Here is an 11105-nt window from a genome sequence, read left to right on the forward strand (position 1 = left end):
GTCTGAGTGAGTACACCAGTGCCTTCCGGCACCGCGCCGTGCTGTCCCTGCAACCCTGCACCCCAGCCATCCAGCCTCCCCGTTACACCACCGGGCCCCGGGATCACCAACCCCCTACCCACGGAGGGGACAACATCCTAGCTGCTCCCTACCATCTCTCCCGGGATCCCCGTCACCAGCAGCGGTGGTGCCATCATCACCACGTCCCGTGGGTGGCGTCACGAACTCTCTCCCCAAACAAACCATCCCTTTTCACTCACGGGTGAGGAGCGCTGCTCGAGTCCCCGGGTCCGTCCTACCGCTCGAGCCACCGAGCAGCAGCGGCAGAAGGCCCGGACCCGAGCGTGGCGAGGGCGTCCTCTCCGCCCGCGACAACTTGGCGTCACGAACAGGATAGAACCCTCCGCCCGCGACATTATTGGTGCAGCCTGTGCGGCCGCACAGGAACCCAAGAGGTAAGGGGGCTCCACTACTACCTCCAAAACAGGTGGAATTGTGCATTTTAATGAATTACTGGATAAAAAAAAAGGGCTTATATAGTATTCTTGCACAGGGGTCCCCTTTTGTCTGTGTCCGCCAATGGGTCACAGTGTATCATATACCAGTCACATATTATCCTGTATAGTGTATGTAATATACTATGTGCACAGACATCGGATGTATATACAGTACATGACAATATGTCTCTGATACATCATATACCAGTCACATATTATCCTTTCTCCATATTTCTGTAACCAGGTACTATATACTACAAAGAAAGGCTATAACAGAATGTTGCTTATATTCTGCTTTGAAGACGTGTCCAGTGAACTTTTTCCCCAAATTCTGTGTAAATGTTTGTGCTCTGCAGTGTGAATATGTTAATATATTCACATAGCGCATTCTCTGGTATCCAGCACTGCTCTGCTCCTCTTCTGAGTGATGTTACCGCTTGTCAGACTTTTTGAGTCACACTATGCTTTGTGACTTGGAAGACTCTTTTACAATGTAAAACTATGGAACGTTGTTCCATAGACTTACATTGTAAAAGCCTCTTCTAGGTTACGCAGAGCACAGCATGACCCAGAGAGTCTACAGAGTGGTGACATCACTGTGAAGAGAAGCAGATTGCAGTGCGACCTAGAGAGTCTGCAGAGCTGTGACGTCACTGAGAAGAGGAGCAGATCGCAGTGTGACCCGGAGAGTCTGCAGAGCGGTGACATCACTGAGAAGAAGAGTAGATCGCAGTGCTACCTGCAGAGCTGTGACCTCACTCAGAAGAGGAGCAGAGTGGTGCTGCAGACAGGAGAAGGTCGCTGCAGGTGAGTATATTAACACACTGAAAGTACACTACACTAACATTTACCCATAGAAAGAGAAAAAGTTCATATGAGGCTTCTTTAGGTGGCCTTTTTGTCTGTTTTATAATGTTGGTGAGTATATATGAATCAACTCTATGGACAACATACAATTTCCATGCAACATATTTTCTTTTTTCTACACTGTTTTCCGAGCTCTAGAGAGATTTCTGTAGTCACTATGTGACAGCAGACTGATGAATGGTGATAGAGCGCAGTGCATACTGTCAGGATTCCCTGTATTCCTATTTTAGTGATTAGATGTATGCATTTTGCACAGTTATGGTTACGTGCCGATTGGAGACACTGATAGATGTGGATGAGAATTTAGTCGGCATTTGACCACAAGTATATCATCATTACTTCGGTTTTATCTTTATAAAGCCTTGTAACCTCTACTCCCTATATTAAGCAGCCAGTAAATACAATAATGATTTTCATGGGCCGCTGCTCATGGGCCCCCCAGGCCAAAATTTGCTAGCCAGATCTAGTTACCTACAGTAATTTTTTGTAGTTGCAATTTTTCATGACAACGGGTATGGTCAAGTCTTTCTTGAAGACTTTACATAAACCCCCCACCATTACCTTACTTAAAATAAACAGACTGCACACCAATATGGATTTTATTGGCCACAGCAGCCTTTTATTATAACAAAACAACATAAATAACAGAAATACACTCAACAGAACCGGAGGGTGGTCCTCGAAGCCCCAAAACCTGCCGACGGGTATTCTACCCAAACTGTAGCCAGACTGATGTTTTACCCCCAGCCGCTCAAGCACCGGCTCGGAGGCACCAGTTAACCAACAACCTGGCCTCATCTGAACACATGTCCCCAACCCGCGGCCCACCAGGCCTACCACGGGATTCCTCTACCTGCCAGCATATAAAGAGTCCACATGAGGGGTCCAGAACCTGACGGGTTCCCCCCACCGTTCCGCCACAAACCCCAAATTCCTACTTCGAGGACCCTCCTCCCCTTCGCCACCAGCATAAATGTTTTGCAAACCTCAAACATTTATGTCCTTCCACAACTTTAGAGCGACCTCAGTGCCTTCTTGTATTGACACACACCATATGTCCAAACCTACCGCATTTAGGTGGACTCCGTCCCGTCTCCAAAATTCGCCATCCCCCGACTCCCAAATCCGGATGACGGATAAAGCGACCCATGGCTCTATTTACCTTAACATGCGCCTTATTTATCCTATCTACGGAGCTTGCATCTCGCTAGACCTTCCTTGGGACAATATCCGACCACACTGTTGTTACCTTTGGGTACATTGCCCATAACCGCAAGAGATCAAATTTAATATCTTTTATCAGCTCCCGAAAAGGCCTTTTTCCCAGATCATTGCCCCCGATGTGCAACACTAGCACATCAGGGGCCCGATCCAGCCTCGCAAAAAAATTAAATTCAGGTAGGAACTGTTTCCATGCCATGCCACGTTTACCAATCCAGCGAAGTATAGCATCCTCCCTAGAGAAATGTAATTGCCTACCGCTCGGATGAACTGCAGCATGCAATGCCGCCCAGAAGACAAAAGAATGCCCCATGATCCACACTAGGAGAGGGCCAGCACCTGAGGGAACAACAAAAGAAAAAACTAAGAAGAAACCGGACACTGAAACATAAAGTAAAACATTTTTACATTTCACAACCTGACAATTCGCACATATGACTTGAATCTTCCAGATTCCCACCTTCCAATCCTTCTTACCACTTCATCACTGAGCCCTCTCCTGGCTGCTTCAGTGGCTGCCCCTATTCTGAAAGAATGGCTGCCAAAATCAGCTGATGAGAAACCACCCCGCTCTAAACAGCGTTTGAAAATAGCTATAAATTGAAATCGAGACAATGAGGAACCATCCGCATGCACCAACAACGGAATGTTAGCCCCACCAGCTACTGAACCGAATTCCCTTAAACAACGGACCGGACACTTCGCCGATCCGGGGACTCCAAACACCACCACTCTGCAACCTTTTCCTAACTGATCAGTTTTAGAAGAACGGATTAATATTTCAATCCTGTCCTCATAAAGATCGACACTATCCCTCGATAGACCATCCCTTTTAAATCTGGAGGTGCACACCAGCTCCCCTAACCGCAAAGCTGCAAAGAATGCCAAGGAAAAGGCTAACTTAAAGAGACGCTTCTCCCAAATAAAAGTACAAACCCTCTCCACTTGCCTCCCCAAACTCAACAGCAAGTCGTATGAAATTGGTCTTCTCTTATCTTCCACTTTCCAACCTCTCCTCCATCCTTTTAGCGCTTGTACGACTAAAAAGGATTTTGTTACATCCTTAAGGCCCCTAACCTTGAAGCCAAAGGCTAAACCAGCTAAAAAACGATTAACTTTAGGAACCGACCAACTGGCTTCCCAATAATGGCCTACTAGCAGTAACAACCGACCATCCTCCTCCATGTCGCCCCCTACAGATAACTTCCAATCCTCCCAAACCTTCCAAGCCTGTGAGTAGGCTGACTAGGTACCACCTGATAATGATCCGGAAATCAGCTTCCTTGCCGCTCGAATGGCAGAACCCACAACTCCATTGGATAAGTCAGACCTTTGGCTTCTGCTGCAGGTGCCAATCTCTGAAAAAGCGCCGTCTGTGAACAAGAAATTGAATCAGCGATAAGATTATGTGCCCCCGCTTCACATTCCACCACCAACCAAGAATTTAAAGACAAACACAAAAGAACCAGTTTTTGCAACACCTTAACTACCGGAGGGGGACGCCGCTGACAATGAATTAATTGCTGACACCACTTTTTCATTACTGCCGCAGAACTTCAGTTTTTTATTCCTGAACCTGTCACCCCAAAGTGTCAACGCCACTACCAGGGGGAACAGTTCGATTAATGTCACATTTTGCAACAAACCCGCGGACCTCCATTCCATTGGCCACTTGCCATAAATCCAGCTGCCATGACAGTATGCTCCAAAACCCTCAGCTCCACCGTGCTTATAAATAGGCCTGCCACACTCAGTTTTACCACTGGGTCCATCCACAACGTCTTTCCATTGTAAACTTTCAGGAAATCAGCCCACACCTGCAAGTCCTCCCTAAGTTCCTTTTTTAACCTAATGCAATGATGAGGAGCTTTTACCCCACCTGTTGCCATTGCCAGCCTTCGGCAAAAGGCCCTGCCCATGGTCATGATGCGGCAGGCGAAATTCAACTTCCCAAGTAGCGACTGAAGTTCTCTCAACGTTATCTTTGGTAACTGCCTGGCTCTCTTCACCTCCACCAAAAGCTCTGCCACTTTTTGCTCTGGTAGTCGACACTCCATAGCTACTGTATCAATGACAATGCCTAAAAAGCTCAATACCATAGTTGGCCCTTCCGTCTTATCTGCTGCCAATGGAATGCCAAACCTCCGAGCTACCGTTTCCATGGTATGCAGCAGCAGGGAGCATTCGAAAGAATCAGCCGGGCCTATACACAAGAAATCATCTAGATAATGTATAAAAGATTTCACACCCGAGACCTCCTTTACAACCCACTCCACAAATGTACTAAAAGCCTCAAAATAGGCACAAGACAGAGAACAGCCCATTGGCAGACAGCAGTCAATGAAAAAAACCTCCGTTCCAAAAACACCCTAATAAATGCAGACAATCTGGGTGAACCGGCAATAATCGGAACGCCGCTTCAACATCCGTTTTTGCCAACAAAGCTCCTTTTCCAAATGTTCTCACCCATTCGATAGCCGAGTCAAACGACGTGTAAATAACTGAACACAGGTCCGGATCAATCCCATCATTCACAGATGCTCCCCTGGATAATGACAGATGATGGATAAGCCTAAATTTGTTCGGCTCCTTTTTTGGAACCACGCCCAGCGGTGAAACCCTTAGGTTCCTTAGGGGAGCCACAGAGAAAGGCCCGTCCATGCGACCTAAAGCAACCTCTTTCATTAATTTCTCAGATACAACTTCTGGAAATCTTAACGCCGATTTTAAATTTTTTGTACAAAAACTAAACTCCCTATCAACAAACGGAATCCTGAAACCATGCTTAAAACCGTCTTCCAACAAGAACGCTGCCGCCCGATCAGGGTATCTATTTAGAAAATGCTGCATCTCTGCCAGCCGCACCGGTGTCACTCCTTTTTTCAGCATTATCTCCCCCTTTTTGCTTTCCACCTCGAAAGCATTTGGATGCGCTATGACCCCCATTGCACACAGAGCATTCGTGTTTGAATTTACACTTGCCCCCGAACTTGCATGCCCCCTCATTAAATAGGAAGCACAATCCTTTCTGCAGGGCAACTGTGTGCCCAGCCTGGACAGGGCCGCCTCCACTCCCTGGAAAGGACTGTCCACCGAAACCAGACCTATTGGGTGCAGAAACCTTCATCAAAAGGCTGATATCTTTATGATCCCAACGAATGTTGGGACGTACCGCCTTGCGTTGACGAAATTGTTCGTCATACCTAAGCCATCCCTGACCCCCGTACACCCTGTAGTCTTCGCCAATAGCATCCATGTAGCAAAAAAGGCCGGAACAATTATCCGGTGCTTTTTCCCCTATCACGCTGGCTAGTATGGCGAATGCGTGCAGCCAGTTAGAAAAGGTCAGCGGAATTAAACGGTACCTCCTCTTTTCTTCGTCTTCTTTCTTTCCTTCATCCTTCCTGGCCCGGTCTAAATTAAAACGTTCTAATGGCAAAAGGGAAAAAATATCTACGTACTCATTACGCCATATCTTTTCCCGCACTTCTTGTTTAAGGTGGGCCCCCAGCGGCCCCTCAAAGCAGACGTACACCTCCCCCTTTGCTGAATCATCGAGCCGTACCACGTCGTCGTTTTCCTTTTCTCCCTGACTAACCGAAGGGGGTTGACTTCGTGCTCCGACGCCAATAGCACTCCCGGCTGGAACCCCGACTTCCGGTAAAGGATTGGCAACTGCACCAGACAACACGCCAAGCCCCCCAGCCGATACTGCACCTACGCTCGAGCTACCCGTCCATGCCACCGCCGGTGATATCCCCCCTTGGACTCCCACCGAACCTAAAATAACCGCTAGTGTGCGCAATCCCTGTGCTAACATATCTACCCCTGACTGCCCCCCCCCCTGATGGCCCCTCAGCACCACTAACTAAAGGGGAGGGTAATATGGAGTTAAGAGAAAAATTAAAAGGGTTCTCACCTGGCTGCCTGGGTGCTGTGAGCCCAGCAGCCGAAGATCCGGGTTCCTGACGCCTTCCTGGATCATCAGATTAAACTCTAGCAGAACCCCCACGGCCTTGAGGGAGGAGGCTCGATGCGACAAATCGCTTTCGACGTGGTGATGTAGTCGTGCCAGCTCCTGCTGGCCGGGTGGCATATCTAGTAATGGCAGGCCCTGCACGTGCTGGCCGGGAGGTAATCCGTGGGGTTGCAGGCCCAGCACCTGCTGGCCGGAGGTAATCCATGGGGTTGCAGGCCCAGCACCTGCTGGCCGGGAGGTAATCCATAAGGTGGCAGGCCCAGCACCTGCTGGCCGGGAGGGATCGCCTGAACAGGAAAGCCCAGTATCTGTTGGCAGGATGTTGACATTGGCTGTGGGAGGGCCAGCCCCGGCTGGCCAGAAGTTGTCATCGTCGGGGGGCGTGGCTGCATCTGCTGGCTGGAGACAGACAACGCTGAGGACCAATCGCTTGCAGGGAGGCATGATCTGTTCTCTTCCATGGAGGGAGGGGCTGCCGACTGCTGCTTGCTCCGTGACCCACGCTGAGAGACCCCGGCCTGTGGTCTCCGTGCTCCCTCTCCTCTGCTCCGGGTGGGCGATGCAGGCTCCTGAGCCCCTGCCGACGCCGTTCCTGTCTCCTCCTGCGTTGTCCTGGATGGGAGGGAGGCCGACACCTCCCTCTGCTGCGGGCCCCGCCGTGAAGCAGGATTCCTCCCAGGACGGTCCCGGCGGGAGGCGGCGGGCCTGGCGGCACCCTGACCTAAAGGGTCCCGTGAGGGGTTCCTTATTCGGCGCCGGACCCGAGGGGTAGCTTCTGGGCTTAGGCGCTCCGGAGGCCTGGTCCTCCGCGACCGGCGTGGTTCGGGGGATGGCTGAGCTGGAGCATCCTCAGCCCCTTGCAGCAGGCTGTTCACTGAAGCCTGGAGCCAGTCTGATCCCATCAGGCCGGCAGTGGTCCTAAGCTGTTGAAGAATGGCATCCACAGACTCCATTTTCTGGGGCAGGAAAGCTGGCACACAAGGACAGGTAGATTGTTCCGTTTCCTGTGCCAAAATGGATGACCCCACTAACTGACCACCCCTTATAAACCCCTTAATTGTTCCCGCCCCCACTAACTACGCCCACAATGCACAATGCAAACTTCCTCTATTTCCGCCCCATCTAAGTATCTTTAACCCCTGCCTAACCCCCGTCACTTAAAAAAAAACCTCTCTTATTCCCGACCTAACCCAGTCATGTCGGCCTCCCTTTTAAGGCTGTGCCCAGTACGGCCTCTCTTTACAAAAACAACTAGTTTAGCAAGAAACAAGTACAGGACTGTTTATTTAACATCTATGGAGACTGTCATTATCTACTAGCAAAAAACCCAGTATTAAAATTGCTTTAATTTGAAACCGAGTGCAAATAAATGATAAGATGACAACATAGTTTTGTCTCACTTTATATTTAGCACAGTATTATTTTCATCAGGGATTAAAACATCTATAATCGCCCACCATTTTTGACTCAAGAAATCTCACATTTCTTCGGATCTATCATTTTCCTATTTCACCCAAAGCAATCATACTTGCTTCCTCACAAGATGAAAAGGGAGATTGCCGAAGTCATTGGTCATATGCTTCAAGCAGATGAATTTCATTTAATCCCTATAAATGAAACTTCAGCTGAAAAACATGTAATGCTGCAGTGTATTTCAAAGAAAAGAAATTGTTATAATCTAGAGGGTCATATCATGTCACTCTAATCTTTTATTGTGGAAGAAATCTGCAATATTCAATTCAAATTACTGTCATCTTACTACTCCAGGACTTTCAGGGCGGATAACACATCTCCTTTACAAAATTGTTCTTCAGCATTTTAAGTCAGTTGTGTGCAAAAGAGATAGGCTGTTATTCAGTATATCTATATAAAGGCAAGTGGGTAAAAAAAAAAATAAGTCTGTGCTCTTTTATTACTGTTCTGTACTTATAGCTTTTACCTCTTTGCATCAAGGCAATGTCATGTCATATCAAGAGTAAAGCTTTCAGATCGCACCTTTTTCTACTTAAGCTTATTTTTCATGCTATTCTTAAAAAAAATGAAATTGAAAAGATGAAGAGGAGAAAAGGAAACAATTGACTTTTAAAAAAATGTAAGACAGATTCAGAACAAATTGCAAAAGAAAGGAAACACATACAGAAGAGCTAAAAGACAAGCCCGGACGCCTGCCCCAAAGGGGCTACAGTGAGGGTGCACATGACTGAGGAGGAATGCTAGGCCCGAGGGTTAGTGAAGGGTTAATGTGTTGTGCTTTTGCGCAGGAAGGTGTGGGGTGTAGCTTTGGGGGTTATGGGGCCATGTGAGTGGGCAGGGAGTGGTCAGTTGGGGGATGGATATATAGGGTAGATCTGTAGGAAGGGGGCAGTCATTTCCTTACCTGGCAGACGTCCAGAATCGTCGGGGAACGCAGGATGATCCGAGGAGAAGGCCCTTGTCCCGGGGAGGTCGGCGGTGAGGTGTGGAGAGCGCCTGCTCCAGGAGATGCTGCAGCGCTGGATGAAGGCTGACCGGGCGGCTCATGTGACGGAGTTCCGATGGAATCCAGGAGTCGGAGCCCAGCAGCCCCCTTCGGCGTCGGTTTAGGAAGCTAGGACGGCGTCGCAGAAGTGGAAGGGACTCTGAGGTCGGTTCGGCGTTCAGATGGTGAGTCGAGGTTCTGGCCTCCTCACACGTCCGGCTGCGGCGTGGGGGTTCAGCATGGTGGCATGCGCGGTGTAGCCGCGTGACCCGGAGCACGGTCATGTGGTCTAATGCCGCAGTCACATGCCCTCTGACCAGGCACGCTTACCCGACATGGCGCGCTCACCTTGCCCGGCAGCGCGCCCACATTGCCCAGCGGCGCGCTCACCTTGCCTGGTGGCGCGCTCACCTTGCCCAGCGTCGCGGACACGTGGGACGGCACCGCGGTCACGTGGGACGGATGTGTCTGCGCTGGACGCTGCTGCGGCCGAGGAGATTAACGGCAGCCTCCAACAGTGCGGGCAGTGCCTATGCAGGAGGATAGGGCTCCAGTGGCGGTGGCGAGGACAGGATGGAGATGGCCCAGATCATGGTCACACGGCTCTTTTATGTGGTCATGTGACCGGCAGCATCAGGAAAGTGCGGCCGCACATACGGGTGAGGCCTGGCCAGTATCATTGGAGTACACAGCGGGAGTCGTCCAGCGGTGCGGGTGGGGGTAAGTGACAGCCTTGCTCCTACCCGATATTCCAATTGCAGCGCGGGGGTCACCGCAGCGACAGGGGCGGCGTGGCCCCATGAACCGCGGCGCGGTCATGGGGTCCGGCGTTGCACTGAGGTCCCCCCCCGGCGTTGAGGTCATATGATATTGAGGAAAGTGCGGCCTGCGCATCTGTGTAGGGCACGGCTAGCAGTCAGGTGGCAGCAAATGAGGAGGCAACATGGCAGGCGGGCTACGGCGCGAGGGTTTGGTGTGACACCATGGGTGGCGCGACCGCATGACCCCTGGCACGGTCTCGCGGTCTGGCCTTGCCGTCACGGCCCCCGGCATCTGGTGCAAGGGAGGAGGGCTGCATTTTACATCTACCTGTGGAGAAGATGACAGTGCTCGACGCGGAGGACACGTGACGGCTGTTCCATGGGATTCCATGGAGTCAGCCTAGTAAGATTAAGGCTCACTTATATCTTGTATTAATGCTTGAATTCTGGGGGGTGGTAAGGGTGTTGATACGTAGGGTTTCGGGTGCATTCGGGTGATAGTGTTTGTCAGTGGGTTTCGGAACGGCGCACGGCTTGTCAGGAGGTCTATGTGGCCAGCGTACAATTTTGAGAGGGTGGTTGCTTTGTGGTCCGGGTGGCCGTTTGGTGCATTTCATGAGTGTTAGGGTTTTTCATGCTAGTGTGTTTTCATGATAGTGGGTATATTTTCTGGGTGATGACATCATTTTACTTGGTGGGTGTAATTGTGTTTGCATTCTCTGGGGGATTGGATATGACTGGTGATTTCACAGCGGTTTGGGACTGATTCAGGTGGTGATACGGATATTGGCAAGGCGGTGGTGGATACTCATGCTTCAGGTGGTGATACGGATATTGGTAAAGCGGTGGTGGATAGCCATGTCCATGGCAGTTTCATGGTTTCTGGTAATAGTCATGGGGTTTTTTGGCTGGGGGATTATCGCTGCTCCCTATTACTTGATAGGGTTCAGTGGCAGTTCACTGACATGGTGGGCCGTGTTGGGTGGTGCACTCGGCGGCTTAATCTTTGGCGTTGCAGTGGGGTGTGTGCTGTTGTTGGTCAGAAATGTGGGGCACGGTGGTTGCGTTTTCACTAGGGTGTTTTATATTTGATATGCCTCGGTCCAGGTTCGGTTCTCCAATAGATGTTGTGTGTTCACTAAGGGTTTCATGTTCACTGACGGGTGGGAGGGTTTGTTGCGGTCAGCCGTTTGGAAGAGGTTGCGATGCTTGGGACGGAAGATCTCTTGAGGACCCGTCCTTTCTTGCAACGGTGGATGGCACCTCCCCGGGGGTCCTGGAATCATCCGTTTACCGGATTTGGTTTCCAGGGCAGCAGTTTA

At 50.2% G+C, this 11105-nt stretch overlaps 1 pseudogene; it reads right to left on the reverse strand.

Moving 5' to 3' along the window:
* Positions 1-2996: 2996 nt before the first annotated feature.
* On the reverse strand, positions 2997-9359 carry LOC142243925 (uncharacterized; annotated as a pseudogene).
* Positions 9360-11105: the final 1746 nt, after the last annotated feature.

Source organism: Anomaloglossus baeobatrachus, chromosome 6 (genome assembly GCF_048569485.1).
Source record: "Anomaloglossus baeobatrachus isolate aAnoBae1 chromosome 6, aAnoBae1.hap1, whole genome shotgun sequence".
Classification (NCBI taxonomy): domain Eukaryota; kingdom Metazoa; phylum Chordata; class Amphibia; order Anura; family Aromobatidae; genus Anomaloglossus; species Anomaloglossus baeobatrachus.